This window comes from Miscanthus floridulus, chromosome 18 (genome assembly GCF_019320115.1).
Source record: "Miscanthus floridulus cultivar M001 chromosome 18, ASM1932011v1, whole genome shotgun sequence".
NCBI lineage: Eukaryota > Viridiplantae > Streptophyta > Magnoliopsida > Poales > Poaceae > Miscanthus > Miscanthus floridulus.
Window position 1 is genome coordinate 118040586 of NC_089597.1, and position 11833 is coordinate 118052418.

The 11833-nt window shown below is 40.6% G+C and overlaps 1 long non-coding RNA gene across 4 annotated transcripts; it reads right to left on the reverse strand.

The window, feature by feature from the left end:
* Nucleotides 1–478: 478 nt before the first annotated feature.
* LOC136520151 (uncharacterized) lies at nt 479–5919 on the reverse strand. 4 transcript variants are annotated; one of them, XR_010775174.1, is made up of 9 exons: nt 5441–5919; nt 5155–5323; nt 4819–5047; nt 4660–4719; nt 4308–4379; nt 3940–4051; nt 3295–3316; nt 2396–2471; nt 482–812 (listed from the first exon to the last, which is right to left on the reverse strand). It is a non-coding gene; the product is annotated as an uncharacterized lncRNA (long non-coding RNA). The 4 variants fall into 4 exon arrangements; XR_010775175.1 differs by having other exon boundaries at nt 479–812; nt 2396–4051; nt 5441–5544; nt 5678–5919; XR_010775173.1 differs by having other exon boundaries at nt 480–812; nt 2396–3316.
* Between the last annotated feature and the right edge of the window lie 5914 nt (nt 5920–11833).

Below are 11833 nucleotides of genomic sequence, written 5' to 3' on the forward strand. Positions count from 1 at the left end.
GCTGCGGCAAGCCGGGGACGAGCTGCTTGCATTGGCGTCGTTTGGGTGGCCGAACGGTCGAGTTCACGCGGGGTGGGTGATGGGCGTGGGCCGCGTGGCTCATGGTTGCCGTTGAGACACGAAACCCACCGCTCACGGACGAGGGCGCGGCAGTCAAAATAACATAGAAAAAGGAGACAGGAATGGCAAGACCTGTGTTAAATACAAGATTTTTAAAAGTCACACAAGTTCAAGTACAGTGCTTGCTCAGTAGTCTAGAAAACGATATCTATTCGTAGTTTACAATAGTACTATGGAACCCGTCTGCAGAGAAGTAGTAGGTGCTACCTTTGAAAATAGTGGAGAAAATTCTGTGTTCTCTTGACACATTTTCTCAAACTTTAATAGTATCTCCAATTCTCCATATATATATAGCAGTGCCCAAGAAATGATTTATTTAGCCACGCCAACAATCAATCAAAGAAGAAAAAGGATATATATCCTTCAATAAGTCCACAAATTAAATTAGACAGCAATTCTTTCAAACAGGCCCATGGAATATATCCTTTTCCAAGAGTCATCACGATGGAACGGCTGTCCTAGGAGGCCCGCCAGTTTGACACAGCAAATAGCCGAAAACACCCATGAGAAACAATCTTTATCATAGGTTGGAAATGCATACATTTTCATATCAGATTTACCGTATCACATTATCAACATTTCTATTCTAAAATTCTCCGGCAACAAACACAAGTGACGTTCAGATCCACATGTGGATCATCTCGCGCTACCTCCAGACTCTGTTTCAGTTCCGTAGCAATGCACCGGCAAACCTATATAAAACAACCAAAAGTTCAACTTTGATGAACTTCCATTATAAAACACATTTGAACCTACAATCAAATAGTGACATGTATATGTGGAACCAAGTGAATTATAACCAAAGCCACTATGCAAATGTAGGAACGAGCGCACCTTATAATCATTGCTCGTATCCGAAGGCACCTTCGGATACGAACAATGATTATAAGGTGCGCTCGTTCCTACATTTGCATAGTGGCTTTGGTTATAATTCACTTGGTTCCACATGTACATGTCACTATTTGATTGTAGGTTCAAATGTGTTTTATAATGGAAGTTCATCAAAGTTGAACTTTGTAAAAAATAACCAACCGGATAAGAAACATCCACACGAGATTCAGATTTAAGATGTTTCCAAGACCAAGAGGCTATTTAGCATCATGTCAAATGACAGCAGATGCATGGTCAGATCATCCATTAGAGAAAAACGACTTATGGATCCACCAGCTTATCATTCTCAAAATTGCATAGATGAGAAAATGACATTTGCAACTTTGGACACTAGCTACAAACAGATAGATTTTGTAGGCACTGAGAAGAGAACATTGTTTAGATTATTGTTGACTAAAGCATCCTCAGTGATGGCTAGCTTTGTATTTGTATAGTCATTTGAAGTGGGGCATCGTTTGAGTCATCGTTGCTCAAAAATATCAGTTAGAACCTAGAACACTTCCAAATACATTGCGAAAGGTGTAGTTCTTGCCACTGCACAAGTTGGGGAACAGCTGCTAGCAAAGGTAACCATGACTGGGTTTCATTGTTGGGCTACAAGATATGAAGGTCGAATGAGACTGATTAGTGTTAATGGATTTGCAGTGGCTACATAAAAGATTATAGGCAGAAGCTTATCTAAATCACTTGGTGTTCTTAGTGATGATTTGGTTTTTATCAACACCAGCTCTCTTGCATTTTTCTTTTTTGGTTGACCAGTTTTCAGTTCTCAGCCTGCAGAAGATGCATGAAACACTCAGATGTTTTTTTGTCCCTTTGTACAAAAAGTCTGATTGATCATAAGTAAACACATGCCATTTTTGTAAGTCCAAACTTTTACTGGGGGACAGGGGAGGGGGCCTGCAGTGTAGCTTCATTTTCTAAAGCTGCAGCGAGTTCTTTCATTTTACCTTCTTTTGCCTTCCAATTGATCATCACTATCTTTTGTCTGCAAAGGTATTGTATAAAGTACTGATGGAAGCATCAAAGAAGTGATCCATAAAGGCTGAATATCAATCATTTATGATTAGAATTAATGAGAGCGCCAGAATATTTGGTGATGCAAATATCTGTAAAACATTCAGCTCGGTCTGTCTTAATTTACGGAGTTCACAATGAAGATACTTAGTTTATGCAAGAAAAGCTAAATTGATAAGGAAGCATGGAAAAATGGAAGGTAAGTCATATATAAATCTAAGTGTAGCAAATGCAATGTGTATTCTTCTCGTTTTTTCCTTCTTCTTTTTTTGGCAATCATATAGCAGTAGATTATTTGAGGATAAGTGAATGGCATAAAGAAATTGAAGACAAAATCAGGTTGTCTATATGTAAACTGAAAACTGACCTTTCTGTCAACTTCGCTTTCTAGCAACAGCCTCTTGAGAAACAATGGACTGCATGTTAGTCACTGTGTCTTTTATCTGCCAAGAAGACATATATTGGTTAATGATCCTGTGATAACAGTTTGTAGTATGGTATGTGGAATGTGAATTATAAAGTGCACAGAGAAGACAGCTTAGTTTTTTTTTCAAGCAATGTTGTAGTCGATTTTGATTCAGATGAAAAAACTGAGCCGCTCTAAGATGGAATTCAGAAGCATGATATATCCATCAATGAACTGCAATCAGAAGTCATATAGATACAAAGCCTTGTACGACAAAAGTGAGTGCCATAGATACAGCCACAACCGTCAGCATTAGAAATGGGCCACTCGGCTATGCCTGCGTTGTGCCGGGTAGAGCCAAAAAAAAAAAAAAACAGTATGCCTTTCTCGCCGGCGCCGCGCTCCGCCTCTACCTAAACCAACTCTTGCCGGTCACCACCATGGCGTTGAACTCACAGTTGTCACTCTGGTCTAGTGGTTTTGCCGTTCATTTCATCCAACTCTAAATTGATCAAACACATATTCTCCATAATCTCATATACCAATTTCAAATGGATGAAACGCTACGGGAAACAATACTTATAATTGTTCTGGTGATAAAAACTATAAAGAGAAATTTACGCTTCCATTAATAAAATGTGCTCTTGGAGCTTGGTACATTTAATAAGAGTCACACAGTAAATAACAACCATAGAAATTCATAGGCATGACAAGTGCCACCAAGGAATTCCGGCAATTCACTGAGCATTTTTTTTTACAAATGAAACAATAATCATAAGCGACCAATTAAGGAAACAAATTCCCTGAAAGTAGTAGATTGAACATCACTTATCTAGCGTCAATTATTTGAAGAGGCTTACTTTGGTATTTGTTCCCAAGAACCTAAAAACATAAGAATATATCTTAGACATTAAGCAATGTTATCAAGCAAAAAAATAGTTCTATAAAATTATTAACCCAATATATTCCAAGCAAGAAAAAAACAGCAACAAAGAGTAAAATGGAATTAAGGCTAATCATGTTCAAATTTGACCCAATGTGTCACTGATACTGAAAAGTCAATATTGGATGGAAACATCAAATTTTAAGTAGCAGTCCCTTTTCAGTATTCTCAAACAGGAGCTAATATTACCCTCTTCTTGCAATATCATTTGATCAACTATTTTTGACCATGTAAAATTGTCAAAAATTGTAATTTCTAGTTATTTAGCTTGGTAATATTCTTTCTTAGCATAACCCTAATCAACTGATAGAGGAATCTTGGCAAAAGGGTTAAAAATGATTTCACTAATGCCCTTGGTCTTTGACTGATTGATACCTCAACACTACCATATTTACAGAAATGAAATACCATGGTTTAGGGCTGATGAAACAATCCCCATAAAAATTATGTACTTGTGCTTAAAAAAAACAGATAGCTGCTATATTGTAATTAGTGATGTTGCACTTCACAATGATATGATCAAATGAGGTGTCCTGCGAGTGAGAAGTGAAATTGCTCATACCTAAGTTGAAGCCCAAAATATCTCCTAGCGATCATAGTGAATTCTAGAGTGGTTTTCTAGTAAAATATCTGCATGCAACCTCTACATTTGGACAGAAGGCAAATGAATTTACCTGTAAATCATTAGTAATCAGTAAAAATGATCAGCTTATGGTCAATGTTGTTTTTCCAACAAGTAGGCATGCACAACCACCAGAATATACTCAATATATAATGATGGTTATTCCAAACCACACCTCCAGGCCACTAAGATGCAAATTTAAACAACTAAATGTGATCTAGCTTTTATCTAGATACAGTTTCAACTTATTCACTGTAAAGTGATGTTGGTATCGCAATACCTGCATACTGATATTGCAATAATATTACCTGTAAAGTGATTGGAAGTAAAAGGATAAGAATCTGCAGTCTGTTGAACTTTTCCTTTGCCTCATTTGGCATCTATAAACAACACAATAATCATCAGCCTATCAGCAAATACTTAAACAAGTTAAAACAAAGGTCAAAGAAATGAAAAGGGTGAGCAGGAAAATACTCTATATTGGCCAAATTTAATTCAGCCTCTAGAAACAAACCCTACAATAACTCCATTTTCATTTAATGCAAAGAACAGTCCATGTAATATTCTTTGTAACGGATACTCCGTTTACACCAAATGATACTACACTTTCGCTATGAATTCTTAGTACAAAATCCATAAATTCATCAGGACTTTGGATACCTCTCATCCCCTTTCCTGCCTTTCATATGTCGACAGTGAGCTATCTCAATCAGCATAAACCTGTGTAAACAAAATATTTTAATGCCTGAAACCCAGGCCACCTGTACAGCGAAACAAATATAAGAGATCCAAAGTCCAAACGCCATACTGCAGTTTTACCTTGCATATGAGAATGTGAAAGAGTCCTAAATAGATGGGAAGAGAATAACAGCAGCCGTAATCCAGCCATTGGATGGCAAGCTCCTCCACAGCCCCTGGCTCATTCATGACCTTTCTCTTTGTGCTTATCCCAGTGCGTTTGATTAGAGACCGACTACATGAACAACAGGCTGTATAATAATCAAATTGAAGTTGCTGCATAACATTGACTCGTTAGTTGCCCATCATACTGCAAGAAGAAACAAATTTTCAATCTGGAAACACTCTGATAATAAAGATGGAACGTAGCAAGCAAAAAAAAACAAATTATGATGGATTGCGATGATCAGTCCGAACCTGCTCCTTGGTCAGTTGAAGGCTAGTCAGCAGTCTGCACCCTTGTTGGCATGATTCACGGGGACAGAAAAAGGAAATCATTCATGGCCACCATTGCTGAGTCACGTTTGGACATGAATCCATGATTGATGCATAGCATAAATCTCAAGATCCAATCTGCCATTTTGCCCTTCAAACACAACAAGAATAAAAATTTGTAAGATGGCCGGACGCATAGGAAACAGAAATTGGATAAGAAACAAAAATTTCTACCAAGAAGCAACAAATCAAAGAGGAAGATACCCACTTCTGCGAGTCGCATCAGGTGACGAAAGCTACACACCGATCGAGAGCAACTTCCGAAACTCCCTGGCCGCCTCAAATTGCATGCTGCTCTCATCCGAGTATAACCTTGCCGCCAACTGCGTCAGGTTCCCCAACTACACCCGCAAGATATAGAAAAAAACAGGAAACGAAAACAGAACGGAACGAACAAATCTACTGTAGAACGAAAAGGGAAAAAAAACACCAATGCCGAACCCACCATCTTCTCAAGGGCCGGCGGGTGCGATTGTGCATACGGCACCGCCTCGGAGCAGCGCTTCCTCGGAGGGCGCTCCCGCGGCTCTCCTTGCGGAGCCGGATCAAACGAACAGGCTGATGAACTAAAATAATAACAAAGTTGCTCAATCAAATATGTTCTAATGCTCAGGGTGTTAGGATCGATGATCAGTGCCTCTGTGTGTGATCGTAGATCCGGTTAGTCTCCGTGACGTTTCTCTTCACGGTATAGACGCCGGTGCCGCGGTATACTAGAGTCGTCTAGCGTCGTCGTGGAGAGAAGTTAAGTGGCGTTGGCGGAGAACCTGCAGACGTGATGGTGAGGTTGGTGGGGCACATTTCGTCGCTGGCAGCACGGTCTTTAGATCAGATTAGGGTTTTTTTTTGTGGGTGTGACGGCTCCGATCAACCTTGTGAAACGAGCCCCGATCTCCATCTTCTCTATTTGTATGTGCTGTGCGACAGGGGCTCACCAACCAGTTAGGGTTGGGCTCCCCCGATCAGGGAGTAGAGACAAGGGCCCAATAGACCGTTGGGCCTATTGGTGGAGATCAACTAACATTCTCCCCTTGATCTCATTCCATCTTTCATTTTCATATCATTTACTTTTGTTCATTCCATTACAGATTAGCTCATAGAGCATGTCTCATCGTCACGGTCTATTACCGATAGACTTAACAGCTACAACTCATTACTCTATTCTGAAATAGATACTTATCTTTTGGGCCTTCTTTTGTCCAGGAATATTTGAGGCTTTCCCTTAAACCTGCTAGCTACATATTCTCTGAACACCATGTTCTCTGAACATGTTGGGTGGTAAGCTTTTTGTAAGCGGATCCGCGAGCATCCTTTCTATATTTATATGCTCAAGACTTATGACTTGATCCCAGACTTTATCTTTCACAACATAATACTCTATGTCAATGTGTTTGGCAGCACCACTTGACTTGTGTTGTGAGCATCCTGTACTGTCAGATTATAATCGCAGTATTACTTTAGTGATTTATAGATATCGTCAACCAACTTCAAACCGGGTATGAATTTCTTTAGTCAGTTCATCTGTCCGTTGCCTCATAACACGCTACAAACTGTCATACATTATGGACAATGTACTGACGGTTCGCATTGAGCTTTTTCATGAAATAACTCCCCTTTGCGAGATGATAGAAAATCCACGTCTGGATATGCATTCACTCTCGCATAATCAGAATCTGAATATCCCACCATATGGAGTGAATCAGATCTTCTATATATCATCATGAGGCCTTTCGTTCCTTGCAAATAATACAAGACTTTCTTTACTAATTTTAGTGTTCTATTCCAGAATTGCTCTGGAATCTGCCAAATAAAACCCGGTAACAAATGCCAAGTCAGGGCGTGTATATACTTGAGCATGTTGCAAGCTTCCGACAGCTGAAGCATATGGAACCACTTTCACTTTATCGATTGAGCTCATATTGGTTCCTGGGGCATTTAAAATCTCCATATCTGTCGCCCTTGACTATAAGAGCAGGTGAGGGACTACATTTGTGCATACTGAATTTCTTTAAGATCTTTTCCATGTATGTCTTTTGTGACCGTCATTATACCCTTTTTCTTCTATCTCGGTGAATCTCGATCCCTAGAACGAACGAGGCTTCGTCAAGATCTTTCATATCAAGTTTTGAGAACAGAACTTCTTTGTCTCCTGTAGTAGACTGACATCACTACTAGCAAGTAAGATATCATCCACATACAGGACAAGGAAGATAAACTTCCTATTCTTAAACTTTGCATAGACACAATTGTCCTCTATATTCTCTTTTAAAACCCAAAATTCTTTATTGACTGATCAAACTTCAAGTACCACTGTCTTAAAGCTTGTTTTAATCCATAAATGGATTTCTTTAGGCGGCATCTCATTCGTTCTTTTTCTTCCATGACAAACCTTTTGGTTGTGCCATGTAAACATTTTTCTCCAAGTCTCCATTGAGAAATGCCGTCTTTACATCCATCTGATGTAATTCTCAATCGTAATGTGCCACTAATGCCATTATGATTCTGAAAGAAACTTTACAAGAGACTAGATAAAATGTCTTATTGTAATCAATTCCTTCTCTTTGCATAAAGCCTTTTGCCACAAGTCACACTTTATATGTCTCTATATTCCCTTGAGAGTCATGTTTAGTCTTGTAGATCCATTTATAGCCTACTGTTTTAACTCCTTTAGGAATTATGTCCAAATCCTAAACTTTATTGACATTCATCGATTTCATTTCATCTTCCATGGCCTCAAGCCACTTTGATGAATGATCACTTCTCATGGCTTCTTAAAATGAGGTGGGATCATCCTCCATTTGAAATTCCTTAGTGTTATACACTTCATAATCAGCAGAAATAACTGATTTTCTAACTCTTTGAGACCTTCTAGGGGCCTCCACATTTGGCACAACTTTTGTTTGAGGCTGTTGTTGCTCCCCCTCATGTGTAGCAATAGGTTCTATAGGATCCTGAGGAACAGGTTCCTCATCGTCATTCATTGTTGTCACAGGTGGGATAACAATAGGTGCTGGCACCACAGTATCTAGCACTGTCGGTACAGCTATAGCAGGTAGTGAGAAAAATGGCTCATGAATCATTGGAGTGAACGCATACACCCGCTTCACTTCAAGGACAATTACTCGAGCTACCATGCTCCCCCTCATCTTTTCATCCTCTAGGAAAACAACGTGTCTCGTTTTCACAAACTTTGTATGTCTCTCTGGACAGTGGAAAACGAAAACATTTTTACTTTTCTGTGTTGCCAATGAAATGGTACCTTACTGTTTTGGGATCTAACTTCCCAATATTTGGGTTAAATACTTTAGCCTCAGCAGGGCTCCCCCACACACACGCAAGTGGTTTAGTGAGGGTACACTTTCTATCCACAACTCATACGGTGTTTTGGGCACCGATTTACTTGGTACTCTTTTGAGAATATGAATAGGGTTTTTAGCGCCTCCATCCACAGGCTCAACTGTAAGGTGGAGTAACTTATCATACTGTCCACCATATCCATTAGGGTACGATTGATTCTTTTAGCTACTCTATTCTGCTGAGGTTCACCCAGTATAGAATACTGGGCTACTATGCCATTCTTTTAGGGTATGTCGACCGCGGTACTCCCCTACGGTCAGACCTGACTATCTTAATCTTTAATATCTTAAATTTATCCAGTACATCTTTTCTTTCTTTGATTGGATAAATATAGCTATAATGGGAGTACTCATATGTGAATGTTATGAACGAATCATAACCATCTATACTCTTTACAGGAAAGCTGATCACAGATGTCTGTATGAATAATCTATAAAATTCCTGCGCTTCGTTTGTCATCTTTCTTAATCTTCTTTACATACTTTTCTTTTATACATTCCCTGCATTGAACTTAATCCGAGAGCTCTAATGGAGAAAGAATATCATTCTTAACTTGTCTTTCTATTCCTCCTCGAAATATGGCCTAAACGACAGTGCCATAATTTCGATAACGCATCGTGAGCTCTCTTATGCCACCTTTTCCTGATTAACACTCTGTGACCAGCTGCTTTATCAGCTAAGTGGCATATGTCTTTGAAGAGCCAGTGAACTGACTCTTTATTCTATCGAGGTACTCGGTAACCATGTCACATTCTAGGATTGAACCCACAATTACAGGTTCAATCATGTTCTTTATCACAGTCAAACATTTCTTGTTTACAGTGACCCACTTCCTATGCTCAAAAGCCATATGATGTCTTTTGGGATTCAAAATCCCTTTCTTTAGTTGCCTAAGTGGCATCATTCTCTTTTTGTCTCCCTCACTGGTGCCACAATCTCAGTGGAACACGGTGAGGTGACTACCCAGTCCACCTTAGATAAGATGAAAACCAGGTCAAAACTTTTCTTAACATAAAAATAACACCATTTGCATGCCTTGATTCCAACGTTGGTCAAAATCAAAACATACAATTATTCTTATACACTAATTCTACATCACCGTTGGACAGAAATAGAATTAATGCATAAATCTTTAACTTTCACAACTGTTCTTACACACTAATTCTACATCACCGTTGGGCAGAAATAGAATTAATGCATAAATCATTAAAATTAACATATGTTCTTATACACTAATTCCACATCACCGTTGGACAGAAGTAGAATTAATGCATAAATTATTAACATTATGATATTATTATTAACAACGTTGGTCAGAAAACAACAACATCATAAAATAATTTCTTTATCTGTGGAAAACTTTCTTTTTCTTGAATTTTACCCCCAGGGAAAAATTGCTTTTTCTATTTTCTTTAATCCATTAATCATTTTCCAGGAAATAAACATTTTCTGGAAAAACTTTCTTTTTCTCCAGTTAAATATCACGTCGGTTCAAAATCACTAGAGAATATACTTTTTCTTTAGCAGCGGAAAACGTATACTCAATTTCTTGAATTTTACCCACGGGAAAAATCATTTTTCTATTTTTCATTTGAGCCAATTTGCATTTTTCAATTTTCCAGGAAAATGAAAAAAGAGATAACAGGCTCAATCCTTCTCTGTCGGCCCAAAAAACGTCAAAAGCCGGTTCGGCCCATCTGTCCGCGCGCGCACAGGCCGCACCCAGGCCGCAACCTGGGCCTGGGCCGGCAAAGTGCCGCGCGTGCTCGCGCCCGCCTGGGCTGAAAACCGGCCCTTGCTTCCATCACCGTCAGATCTCATCCGACGGCCATCCGTTCATCTCGGCCGAATAAAAGCCTCCTTCGGCCGCGGTCAGCAAACCCTAGTGTTCATTCCTTTCGTTGCTCTCTCTCTCTTCTTCGTCGCTCTCTCCTCTCTCTACCTTAGCGCAGCCACAGCGAGACACCGAGAGCGAGCGAAGATGGAGGAGCGACCATGGCGCCGTCGCCGGCCCCCTCGCCGGCGCGCGTGCTCCCCAACTGGTGAGCACGCCGCCATCGAGCGGCCTGGCCGCGGCGCCCCCTTGGCCGAGCCCGGCAAGCTAGCTACCCCCGCTCGGTTTCTTCTCCCGCACCGACGAAGGGACAACCCGACGCACGGCGAGGTAGATCCACCCCTTCCCCTTCGGATTTGTATTGTTCTTCTTCCTTTTCTTTTTGAGTTCATCCGAATGGGAAACTAGGGTTAGGGTTAGGGTTCCAACCCTTCTTTTTCTCTTCTTCTTCCCCAATCGGATCTAGATCTTGTTTGCTTTTCTTTGTTTGACCGATTGGGGTTAGGGTTCGTGTGCCGACCCCTTTTCTTTGTTCTTTTTCTTTTCGCTTGAATTTCCTTTCTTTTCTTTTCGGATTTGATTCCAATTGGGATGAGGGGTTTAGGGTTCTGAATCTCTTCCCTTCCCCTTCTTCCCCCTTCCCCTTCTTCTTTTGGGATTAACCCGATTCGAGGTACTAGGGTTAGGGTTTCATTTTCTTTTGATTTCTTTTCCTTTTCGGAGTTCATCCGAATCTCTTCCCTTCTTCCCCTTTTCTTTCTCCGATTTGGATTGATCTCTGTTTTCTGAACCGAAGGTGGGGATTAGGGTTAGGGTTAGGGTTCGTGTGCCGACCCCTGTTCTTTTCTTTCCTTCCTTTCTTTTCTTTGATTTCTTCTGTTTTGGATTCAAGATCGAGATGGGGGTACTTTCTAGGTACTGTTTCTCTTCCCCGTTGAAGGCTTTTACGGGTTTAGGGTTCGTGAACCCCTTCTGTTTTTAGATCCGAAAGGAAGTGTTCGGTTCTTTTCTCTTCTTCTTCCCCGAGCTTTCTGTGCGGGTTAGGGTTAGGGTTCTTGAGATCCTTTTCCCCTTTCTTTACTTCTTCTCTGATCCAAACACGGATCTGTTCTTTCTTGCCGTGTCAGTGCGGCACTTTTCCCGCGCGGTGGCGGTGGCGACCGATAGACAGTGACTTCTGCCACCCCGGTCACTCTTTCTTTTTCTTTTACCCGATTAGGGTTAGGGTTACACAGAGGCAACCATGCTCTGGTACCATTGTTAGGATCGATGATTAGTACCTCTGTGTGTGACCGTAGATCCGGTTAGCCTCCTTGACGTTTCTCTTTGCGGCACAGCAACGTAGACGCCGGTGCCGCGGTGTAGTAGGAGTCATCCAGCGCGGTGGAGAGAAGTCTAGTGGCGCTGACG